The following is a 12,560-nucleotide window of genomic DNA, read 5'->3' on the forward strand; positions in this document are numbered from 1 at the left end:
ACAGATGTCTTGTCACATCATAGATCATGAGCGCTCATTAACTTTTATTATCTTTATAAAATGTTAGATAGCAAAGCCTAGTTTTTGATGCTTGAAAATGTGTTATGCATCTAATGTTACAAAACCATTAAAACCATAAACTGTGAAATGTAGTTTAATGACTACTACTGTATGTTTCATATGAATTACTATAGTCAATAAGATTGAAAATGGAATGAAAGGGAGAAGGTGGTTGGCCTGAATTTTCCAGAGACTCAGAGACTTCCGTGTATGCAGTAAAAAACTGTATTAGGACCACATCTGCTTTGGAAGACTGTAAACTCTATTTAAAAGACTATACTCAAAATTGTAGTTTTATTGTAGTCAAACTGTTCTTGAAGTCTAATGAGCTGATTCAGTTCTGCAAGGTACAGCTCAATAATGCCTAATAAAAGCATTGCTGTTGACCTTCCAGAGCCTGTACAGGAATGGAAGCCCTTTTAGTGACATCCAGCCTGGAGGTATGTGGCATAGAAGATTGCTTTTCTAAACCTTCTGAGTAAGTAAATCAGTAACCTTTTTGTCCCTTGCAATGGCAGGCAAGCAGTACTCCTTAGGTGTTCCTCCAGCTCTTAATATATGGATGGTTTTCCAGTTAAACTTCCTTGGTATTAGACAGGAGACAGTTACAGAAATTGAACTAAGCCGTCATCGTTCATTTTGTATGCATAGTGGATTGATTTTTCACTACGAACGAAGGTATTCTTTGCAGTTCTGCTGCGTGAACACGAGAGGTCCTTGCTGTTCAGGCAGTGGAAGTCAATTGCTGGCACTGTCCTGCTTTTGTTTCCCTTGTGCCCTCTTTTCATCCAGAACCCTCAATGATCAAGAGAAATTTAATTGCTTGAACTTAACCAATGCAGTTGCTTAATGCTTAACAGTTTTTGTAACAATGTTATTTTATTTTTTGTGGGAATTATTCTTGATATTACTTAAATATATTTTCTGAGTTCTTACTTCTTGGCTCAGTAATACCCTTGGTTTGGTTATCTTCAGTTATTATCTGCGATAATTCCCAATTCCTTGCAGTGTACTACTGCTGATTATGTGTCAGCAAATAGTAACAAATAGACAAATTTGTCAGTTCTCAAATTTTTCCCATTTCTTTGTTTGCAGCATAGATCCAAATTTAGCATTTTTTTTTTTTTCTAGAATAAAAAAAGAAGCCCGCCATAATCAGAAGTCTTGCTCTTAGGCCATCCAGTCATCATTTTAAAGACTTTGTAAACAATGGCTTACAATAAAGCATTTTGTTAAATACGTTTCAAGCAACTATTAAAACACTAAAAGATACTGAACAAGCACCTTAGCATGTCCCATTTTCTAATTCAATCTTGTGTTAATTCCTTCAAAAAGTATAATGAATTGAAAAAGAAAAAAAGTACCTTTATGAAGAAAGAAGACAGCTAGTGAATTAAGGAGTTCTTTAGCTTCTTATTCCTGTTGTGATAAAGCAGTCTTCAGACATCCGGAATGGCAATAATCTTTACATGGAAGGACTCATGATCTGCAAAGACGAGGCTTCTTTCCTGCCATTTGTTTTCCCCTTGCCAAGTTGTCTTTTCACTTCTGTATGTTGGATTTTGGGGAATAGATTTCACTGGAGGGGAAACCATGAAGGAGTTCTTGTCCTAGTCATGTAGGAAACAGATGAGAAAGATGAGATCAAATACAGTAATGATGGTTGTTTCAGAAGGAAGGCTTCTTCCATAAGGTGTGTTGAGTGTCTTCCTAGTGCTGGCAAGTCAGAGTGGAAAGCAAGTCTTACTTCTTCAAGGTTTCCCCATGTTACATACTTCTCTATTAATATATATTAAAATAAGGTTTTGGGTTATGATTGATGACAATGTTATGCCTCTTGTTTAATCAGCAGAGGTGTGAGGAGGGAAAGAGACCTGTTAGCTTCTAGAACTCTGAGTCAGTGTCAGCTGTTTGCCGGGGCCTCTTTACACTAGTCAATCCCTACAAATTCCTGCTATACAAGATTATGTTCTATGAGATGCTCTTTCTACAGAAAATCTTTTTGAAATTGGTACTTTAGGAAGCCAAGTAGACTCAGTGTTAAATTGAACATGCTGCTTATTGACAACTGTTCTGGTATCTTCTTTTCCAGGTAGGAAGTAATGAGTTCCCTTTGCAGAACTCAGGAAAAAAAAATCAAAGGTGATGCTATCTGTATGGGAATTCTCTTCATGCATTAGAAAGTCTGCTTGAGTAAAACCACTTGATTAATTAATAGACTGATAAACATGAACTGTGGTAGGAGGAAGTGGATGACCCTGTCTTAATTTGTATCAGGCAGGCATAGTGATACTCTGTTTAGTAGCTTTTTGTTTCCACCAAAGGCTTTTAAAACATGGTGTAGATCTTGAGAAGTGGGAGAAAAACGAAGGCGTTTTCCCAGAACAGAAGAACTTTTCAGGTTTTAATACTAGTTTCTATTTTGCTATAATTTATAATTTATATAATATAGAACAATAAATATTCAGTGTATACTTTAAATATACACTTTAAGTATAGAACAATGATATATAAAAATAAAGCATTTTAATTATATATAATATATACGTAGATCTCTCTGAAAGTAATGCTTCCTCTTTATTTTCATGGAAACTAGAACAGATACAAAGAGTACAAGAACACTCTTTGATAGTGCAAATTCTGAGCTACACAACACACTTTTTCGACATAGTCATCAGCATTACCTGTGCATTTTTGCCAGTGATGAACAAGAGCCTGCATGCTGCACTCGTAAAACTCTGTGCCAAGATGTACCTGCTGATGGGAATATAAAATAATATTCCTAAATGCATGTCAGGCTTTTTTTTTTCCTGAGAAATTGTGCTTCAAAAGAAAAAAAAAAACAAACTATGTTAATATAATTAGAAACTGATTAATACCAAAAGGTGTAGAATTTCAGCAGGAGTGCAAACACGGTTAAGGCATGCATGGCTGGGCCTGCTGTTTGCAGCTGTATGTACTTGCTGCATTAAGTGTTGGTGACAATGTATGCCAAGAGTTCAACTATTGAGTTTCATATGGAGCCGAGTGATTCATCGGGATTATTAGGATTCTCATGGGATAGCTCCACCGTACCGATTGCCTCTGACAGATCAGTTTGCTTAGATTAAAAAGCAATTGTTGCTGTCTAGTCAAATTTAAAACCTGTGGTAAAAGGAAACTGAACCCCTAGGGCTGTCCAGTGCATTAAAGCACCTTGCTCTGTGAATTACATGGCTTGGAAAGAAAACTGAATGCTGAACAGTGATACTAACATACAGACAGATGGGCAAAGATTTCAGAGGTGTCTAGTAGATGGCTTCTCTGTGCTTCTTAGCTAATACTGACATATTTGAGTGGGTCTATGCATAACCATTATTTTAGACTCGTTAGTTCTCATTTAATCTTTTGGATTTAAAGAAATGCAGCTATTGCTTAGTGTTTGGACTCCTGTGTTATGTTATGGCACTATGGCTTGTAGATTTGTGTCATCAGGAAAGGATTGCCCTACAAATTCTGTGACAGATAAAGCCTGGTGAGCTGAGCTAGAGGTGATTACTGCACTTACCCCTGATTTGTGACACATATTAATAGTACTCTAGATTTAAGACATAAGCAAGAGAAAAGAGAAAATAAGTGGTAGAAGCATGTTTCTGAAAGTGAAGATTATCTTCAGGAAAGAGATATGTAGTGTCTCGTGTAATAACAGTGATGTTTCCAATAACAGGCACGTCATTCAGCTAGCAGGTGGGAAAAGAGCCTGAGCCTCCTTGAGGTGTGATACTTTTTCCTTCCCCACCTGGTCTGAAGGCTGCTGTCTGTTTATTGCCATAGGACTGGGAAATTTAGTGGGGCTTGACAGGTCTATAGGATGGTTGGTGGACGTGATGAATTCTCTCCATTGCATCTGGTGCTAGTTCAAAATCAGTCTTCTGTTGACTCTTGGGTTTGATAATTTTTCTCCCTATGCCTTAAGGTAGATTTTCTTGGCAGTATTTGCTAAAGCAAGTTAAGGGCTCCCTTCTGTAAAGACAAGATGCTTCCCATTAAGCACAACAGCACGCAGAACTTTGCTAAAATGTGACTCTAATTTAAGAAAAACTCTATATTTAAAATCTGTGGGCAATCCACATATGGTTTAATTACTATATCTGTGCTTGTAGTTCTTAGCTTTTTGACATATTAGGATGAACCTTATTTATGTTGTCTGCATATGTCTTGGAAAAATCTGTGTGTGTGTGTGTGTGTGTGTGTGTATTTTTTTAAAAAAACGATGCTCTGAATGCTGATATTGCCTTCCTCGCCAGCAAACGTTCTCCTAACTTTAAAGAAATTCGTACATACAAAGGTTGAAAATGCAGTTGGATGAAATGCAAGTAGCTGTCACTTTCTTTGTTTAGGTTCAGTGTTCTTGTGGAAGTGTTTTTATTTTAGTATAATAAGAATCTTCATCTCCTTGTGGTAATTTAAGAACTGCATTAGAAGTATCAGATAAACGTACTTGGTCTTTGCTGTTCACTGAAGTATCTTTCCTAGTATTTACTGATTTCCTGTACCTCTGATAGTGTTTCCAGAGAAATAATAGTTTAGAATAGAAATATAGTGTTTCCAGACTGAAATAATGGAAATGTATGAGTAACTTTCATAACCTTTAACATCAAGCTATGCTTTCCATGAGTTCTCTTAAATGCTTTGATTACAGCTGTTCAAGGGACCAGTGTTGAGTTAATTATAGCTCATACCTATGTGTATTTTTGTGTGGGGAAAAAACCTGATGAAAGTCTTTTCCTTAATGTCTTTTGCAGAAGAAAAAACCTGTGATCATGTCTTATACTGCTGGACTGTAGATTCTTTTTCTGTGTCTGTGTCTGTCTTGTCTCCAGTACCAAGCTTTTCCGATACTCATTCTTGACTGATTTGATGCAAGTTCACTAAGGGCTTTTGCTCTGTCGTGTATCTTTGTGCTTAACAGCCAGCAAAGTTCAATGGACAGACAGATTATACAGATTGCCGAGGCTTGTGTTTGATGTCTACCTCTGCCGCTGACCTCCTTTGTGACCTTAGTAAATCATGCCATGTAATAGCACAAGCCTATGTACAGTACAGGTAGACCATGAACTTCTGAGGGAAGGAGATACCCTTTGTATATCTGTGTGATGCCTCTAAGAACAGGTGAGTTTGGTAGGGGCATCTGGTATTATCCGGGTGTAGTACCTGTTTTTTTACTCAGGGTTTAATTTTGGTGACCATTTCTTTGAGACATTTCCCGGACCAGGTCCTTGGGAGTCTCCTCACTTTTGCCACGTCTTGCCATCCCATTGAGTCCATCTAGCTGCTGTCTTCTGCTCTCATCTTGGCTATATGCTTGACAAAGTGTGGGGGACAGATTAAGTTCCTTGATCTGTCTGCAAAATGCTCGTGTTCAAGAACCGGTGAACGGGTGGGGATGCTGCATAAGGATATATCTCAGGTGGTTTAACTTGCCCTGGAGGAATCATCCTTTCAGAAGCCTTCAGTGCTTTGTTACTGGGGGCCTTTACACCCAGAAATGGATCTCCAGAACAGAGAGGTTCTTTTGATCAAGCTGGAAAATCCCCACAGTTTAATGCTGACTCCTTAATTTTCAGATAAATGTTGCTAGTTGTTGCTCTCCATCCTCTGATAAAGTTGCTTTAGAGTAGTAGATATTATTTTATGAGGAATCTCCTCTCAGAGGCCTTGGCATTTTCAGAGTAGCAAGTGTCACACTTTTTTTTTGTTTTGGTGTTTCTCTGTATAAGTCCTTTCAACATCACCTGGCAACTTCTGTACCAAGCTAACAACCTAATGGTGAATTCAGTCCATCTTGTGTTGATCCTGCCTTTTTTAATGCATACAAGCTCTCGTAAATACTATCTATTCTTATGAAAATCCACTTTTTCTTGTTGCATAGTGAATGTGAAATGGAATCTTATGTTAATAAGTTCATTGAAGTTCACCTACTCCGCTTAAAACCAAAACAAAACAGAAAAAACAGCCCTATGACAAACATCCTGTAACGGCGTTGTGTAAATGTGTTCAATAGATATTTGCTATAAATATGTTTTTTTTTGAGCTTAAGAAAATAAAGCACAATGCCCGTATTTTACCAGGTTTGATCTCACTCAAACTGCTGAGATATTTTCTCCCAGTATTGCATTGACATTCTGCCTTAAAGCCTGCTGTTAGTGTGAATTGTGTATGTACGTGCTCCTTGCTTCAGTTAATAAAACAGCCTGTCTTGTCAATGTTTTATACAAAGCCAAAAGCAATTTTTGGACAGTCTAAAGGTAAAAGTCAGTATTGTTTACTCAGCTTTGCTGTGTGTTGTTTCTGTATCTCTGTAAAATGAATGGTTACATATACGAAAAAAATTAAGTCAGTATTCAAAGGAGGCAGCACTTAAAACCAAGAAAAAAAGATGGTAATGAGTTTCTCGGTCTCCTAAAAATGTGCCAGTCTCATCATCCAGACTGCCATCCTGCAGCTCTACACAGATGCTGCTTTTTTTAAAGATATCTTATTTTTCTGTGACTGTGGAATTTCTCATCTTTAAATTTCATGCCATACTTCCCTTCAGACAAATCAAACTTCACAGCATCAGGAAGGCTTCTGAGCATGTCTCGATGAAGGCAACGATAGAAAGCAGTAAACCAGCAAAGAATCTGCAAGACCTGAAGGTCTCTCATTCTGAAGGTGATAGATAGCCAGGAGGTGATGTATGCCAAACATCAGCTACTAGTAGCCCTTAAAAAAAGGAGTGCCAGGAATAAATCTATCTAAAGTATTTCCATTGCTTTTTCTGCCTCAGGATAACTGTCTGCTCTGATCCTGCACCACACAACTATGCTTGTTCAGTATGCTGAACCTGCTTAAGTAAGGAAACTTACTTTATTGTTTGAGATTTTTATGATATTTTATTTTCCTGGGTGTAACAGGCAGATGAGCATCATGAGAAACTGGAAATGACACATTAGAAATATTTCATAATGGGAGGGAGGAGCCACTTCTGTAGGTGGTATAACCTTTATATCTCACATTATAGCTCATGAAATTCAAGTTGAGATCTCGAACGACCATTCTCTCACTGTAGCGAGCTACTTGCAGTACATCCACTTTTGTGAGCACTTACATTTTCTTTTTGACTGCAGGAGAGCTGAGATGTTGGTGGCACCTGGCTTTACAAGTGGGAAGATTCTGTCAGCTGTTCCATTAAATACTGTAAGGCTTTAAGTTGTTTTTCTGGCATATGATGTTACATCCGAAGGTAAACATCTGGTTTTGTTTTACAGCACGCTTTGTGCAAAGAATGAATCAGTATCATCAAGCAAAGGGAAAACACTTAAGTGTAATTATCTTGAATTATTTGCTGCTGACTCTCCTTTGCCAGTGGTAGAATGCTCTGATTTCTATCTTAGCAGGATACCAGATCTTAAACCTGTCAAAGGCAGGACTAAATGGTGCCCATCCTGTACATCAGACTGTTGTAACTTGGTGGGGAAAAGGAGGCATCTGTTAAGAAACCTTTGCTGAACTTCCAGTGATGCTTTGTTTATAACTTCTGGGAAAAGGCTTGCTTAAGAAAATGGCCTCTTGCTTGAAAATTGCTATAAGAAATGGAATACAAGGAGCATATAATATTCCTCTCTTTGCTTATCTATATTATACATATAAATTATAGAAGTATTGCAGTAAAACGAAGGGGCTCTGACAAATCTGAGTGTGCTAGCACCAGTGGCTCCTGGTGACAAAAAAGGTGAAAAGATGATCTCTTTCCTAAAGAATGTAGTGTTTGCATGTTAGACCAAGGTCTATAAAAAAATAACAACAAACAAGGCAAAACCCTAAACCACCACCACCTAAAAAAACCCACTTGGCAGCTAAGTGTGGGATTTGCTGTCCTTCGCTTTGTCATTTCTTTCCGTTTCTGGTATTTTTTTTTTTTTTACTGCCAAAATAGCATGTTATGTTTTGGGCAGAGATTTATAGGAATCTTTCCTATATTCAGTTAATATAAATAAGGACACTTAAAGGAGTCTTTTACTCTTGTTAGATTATCCTTCTCCATTTAGAAGTGCACCTTGAAATATGAGAGTGAACATCTGTACTGCACTACATATTTTTACATCTCCTAAGAAGTTCTTAAAATGTTGACGTTTACAGGAGCATATGGTTCTATTTATGTTGTCTAAGACCATATTTCCCCTTTATTGCTGGATCTCAGTTATGGCAGTCTCCAATAAGAACACCAGTGTTTTGGAAAGACCTTTCTCCTGCAATTTAGAGGGATACCCAGGGCAAACTGGCGATACAATATGTGCAGGTTGCTGGATGAGGCAGTACTCACCATCCACTTGCTTTGGAAATGGGGTTGCAGGCACCTCTGAAATGTGTGCAGTAAAACAGCTTTACTTGGAAGAGGATAAAATTAATGCTGTGAGGGAATAGTCTGATGGGCAAACAATGGGACTATAAAACTGTTCGAGGTCCCTTCAGAAGCATAGAAAGGAACAGACTCCTTTGATTACTAATAGTTTGCAGAACTGCACTACGGCTGCTGCGCTGCTGACCTGAGGCTTGCCAGCTCCTGGCTGCATTCCACTTCCCTGCCCACTCTCCATGGCTTGCCTCAAGTATTTCTCCTCGCCTTCTGTGGCCACAATCCCAGAATCATAGAATCATAGAATTGCTCAGGTTGGAAAGGACCTTCAAGATCATCAAGTCCAACCGCAACCTAACCATACTGCTCTAATAACCCACCGCTAAATCATGTCCCCGAGCACCACATCCAGACGGTTTTTAAACACATTCAGGGATGGTGACTCAATCACCTCCCTGGGGAAAGCTCTAATTGTGAGGATAGGTAATTTAAAGGTTGTGACATGTTAGATAATGCAGAGTTGAAGATCATGGAGATGCTGGAGGGGACTCTCCGAGGCTATTGTCACAGGAGGGAAAGCAGGAATACTTAATGCAAGCCAGTTCTGAACACTCAAGAGAAGTCAGCTGAAAATTAAACCGAGGCAGCAGGCCCTTACAGTGCTCCTTGCTCTATTCTTGCTGTGTTCCTGATTGTATTCAATCTTTACATCGTGTTTCCCAGCTGAGCCAAAGAAGTAATGCCCCCCACAAGATGGAAAGGTTTAGTGGGAAGGGTTCTGGCTGTCACTTGGTGAGGAAAGCCTGCTTCCTCTAGAGGGGGAATAAACCTGTAGCTGCGCTTTATTTATCCCCTTAATGTAGATTGCAACTGAGTGAAATTTAATCTATCTTGCTGATAAACTAAGGTGATTGCTTCTTTTTCTACCAGCTAGCTTTGGGCTTGGCTGCAAAGCTGACGTGGATGGAGTGGCGGTGCGCAGGCATGGGGCTTTGAACGCTCTGCCTAATGCGGTAGTAGGAGTGGAATCCAAATATATCGATATATAAGAGTTCTTTGTATTTACTGCTCTGCAGTCATGTGGCGGTATCTCTGATCTGAGCACCTGACCGAGGCTGTTTATTGCACTTGCTGAAATGGTAATGGTCAGCAATAGATAAGATTCAAAGAAGTCTGCAGGACATGTCTGTCTAAACATTACTGAGACTGCGGTATTGTTCTTGAAAAGTGAAGGCTGTAAAATTTGTCAGTGCTGCAGTAGATTCTACTGCCTTCTACCCCCCAGCCACCCTGCAGCTCTATTACTGGCCATAAAATTAAGTTGTTTTGTCGCCTGTGGTTATTCATTTTAACTTTAGCTTAGTAAATTTAATGCAGAGACATTTACTTACTGTAAATTTGTCTCCAATGAAACAAAGGGGCACTAACTTTGCAGACTTGTGTAAAGAGTATCTGTTTCCATTAAAAATAGTGGATGCTGTGGGTTAGGACATCTTGTAGAGTAAGTATACGCACCAAGAATCAATAAGTGTTTTATAAGTGCCTGGAGATTTTTTTCACGATAAAGGTTCTTTTTTTTAATTCTTTTTTCTTTTTTTTTAAATGCAGTTGCTATAAAAAAAAAGTAAATAAAAAGGTTAACCGTCTATTGCCTGGCTTTCACTTAAAATCTTGTACTTGATTGATTCTTTCTAGGTGAGCAATGTTTGCAATTTTGCTATAGCACTGGGGCTTCATAAGAAAATGGCTTTAATTGTAAGCTTTTATTTATTCAAAGATATTGTCAGCATCTTAGTTTTTATACTCCCTATTAGAAATCAGGAAAATACATCTTATAGTGAAAGAGAACAAAATTCAGTTTAGCAATATAAACTTCTGCCACTAAGATACCTGATAACACAGGGAAGATTGGGGTGGCCTTATGGCAGAAACTTGATTAAAAGCAGATTAATACTGCTTTATCAGCCCATACCAGAGTGAATTAGCCCAAGAAATCTGTTTGAAGTTGCTTAGTTGTCTGTTTGAAAAAAGGTCTCTGGACATTTTTTTGGTTATTGCTGAGCGCTTTCTATAGGCTTGTCTATCTGACAGCACGGGAACAAACTTCACACCACACCAGCCATGCTTACTTTACAGTAATGTGTTTCTTATTACTCCTTGTTATCCCACAGGAAGCTGGAATGTTTGGGAGGTCAGCTACTGGCTCAGGGGGATTATTCCTAGTAAATCAACTTAAAATTAACAAACGGAATTACACTGACATTCTGATTTCATTGATACTGAGGACAAAAAAAATGCTTAAGTGTTGCTTTTAATTGGAACAGTTCTGTCCTAACGGCTGTTGTAAATCATATTTTTATCAGCAAAAGAAGTCTTTCATTTCCTCTCCTAAGTATAGGAGTGTTTATCTTTGGAGCACATGAAAGCAGCCCAGCAGTTGGGCCTGACAGGTTGATAGATCTACAGATGCACACAACTAGCGGAGGGAATGGGGAGTCAGCGCGTTGGGACTGCGGACGGCCTTTGGTCCGCGTGGGCATTCCAGCTCTGCTCCTGATATAAATTACATCCACATCAAATAAGTAAAAAGTCTGCGGTGATCAATCCATCTCTCTGTCATTTGGCAGATGTGGTATATATCTGAAGTTACAGCTGGCACTCCGTAATTAACCGGCAGTTCTTAGGATCCGACATGCTTTATTCAGTATAAAGGAGAAATGACACCATAAGCATGCATAAATATAATGCATATGCCTGTGTGTATGCACGAGATATGTGTGTCTACATGCAGATACTTTTTCCTCCAGCGGCCTTCGATTTGCTTGGGAAAATGTGTGAAGCAACTGGTAAGTTCAACTAGTCTGAAATGAGGTCTGTGTGAATGTGTGGCTTTTTGCTTTTATTTCTCCTTGAATTATAGTAGAGTTTACTCCTAAATCTCTTCCTTTTAAATATTTTTTTGCCCGGTCTATGAAAATGAATCTACAGAATTGAGCTCTTAATATATAGATAGGATGTCTGTGCAAATACTACCTCGCTGCACTAAGCTTGTATTTGTTGGCCGCAATACGGTAATGTGAAAAGGTGCGTTCTTAAATGCTGCACTGCAGAGGTATGCAAAATGTGTTGTTTTGAATACATTAATAGCAATGGTAAATTCTTAAAAAGTACCTTCCTCAACTAGCTCAAAGAGCATCCTATTGCATTGCTATAAAAGAGAATTAACAGCAAAGAGCCTGATAAAGCACGTAGATCTTGCTGATGTGAATAGGTGCATTTCATAAAACCAGAAGGGGATATCTGCAGTATGCAGAGAGAAGCTTGCATTTGTGGACAGAGACTGGTGTTTACGTGCAAGCGATTTAAAGCCTATTTGTGAGAACCAAGCAGCCGCGGGGTCAGGACAGCAAGCTGTTTAAAAGGGTCTGATTCAGGCAGAAAAAGCAGGAAACCTTGTTACCTTGTGAACTGCCAAGATTTCCTTTGTATGAGGTCCTCAGGGGCTCTCCTTCGCCTGTATGCCATCGAGACCAAACACCATCTGGCTTGAAGTATTTGTAAAGTTCATTGTTGCAATAAATGTCATTCTGCAGGAGCATGAACAGGCTGTTGCCCTGCTGCATTACTGGTGAATTCATGTTGGTATCCCTAAAACTTTGAGTTGATTAATGCAAGTAAAAGGAAAACAAATCTCTTGGGGCAGAAAACACCAGCTGCACTGAATTTGGCACTCTTAAGGGCAGGTCTAACTTGCCGTGGGGCTTGCTGGGGATTATGTTTGCTATTTAGGCAGAATCAATATTCTTTATGCTGATTTCAGTCTATGAAAATTGAAATCTATGGGTTTGTTCTTATCTGATCTTTTGCAAGGGAGGTTGCAATATGTGTTCGTTCAGGAACCAATTAATTTCCCTCTGTTAAGACATGCTTTCCAGAAAGACTGCCAAGAAGGAGGATTGATGGAGAGTCCATTCTTTTTAAGTTTCCAACTGTGTTTTACTCATCTGTTGCCTCAAGTTTTAAAAACTTGCATATAGCTTAAATTTATTTGGCTTCAACTGCCTGCTTTTTCTATTCTGCTAAATTAAATACTCCTTCAGCAAGCTGTGCTTTCAATGTCAGT

The 12,560-nt window shown here is 38.7% G+C and overlaps 1 long non-coding RNA gene across 1 annotated transcript in view; it reads left to right on the forward strand.

The window, feature by feature from the left end:
• LOC110397202 overlaps positions 1 to 12,560 on the forward strand; it is a 33,512-nt gene that overhangs the window by 1,590 nt on the left and 19,362 nt on the right. The window contains exon 2 of the long non-coding RNA XR_002437615.1: positions 455 to 500. This is a non-coding gene — a long non-coding RNA (uncharacterized LOC110397202). The remainder of the gene's footprint in view (positions 1 to 454; positions 501 to 12,560) is intronic.

The sequence above is a fragment of the Numida meleagris genome, chromosome 3 (genome assembly GCF_002078875.1).
Source record: "Numida meleagris isolate 19003 breed g44 Domestic line chromosome 3, NumMel1.0, whole genome shotgun sequence".
Classification (NCBI taxonomy): domain Eukaryota; kingdom Metazoa; phylum Chordata; class Aves; order Galliformes; family Numididae; genus Numida; species Numida meleagris.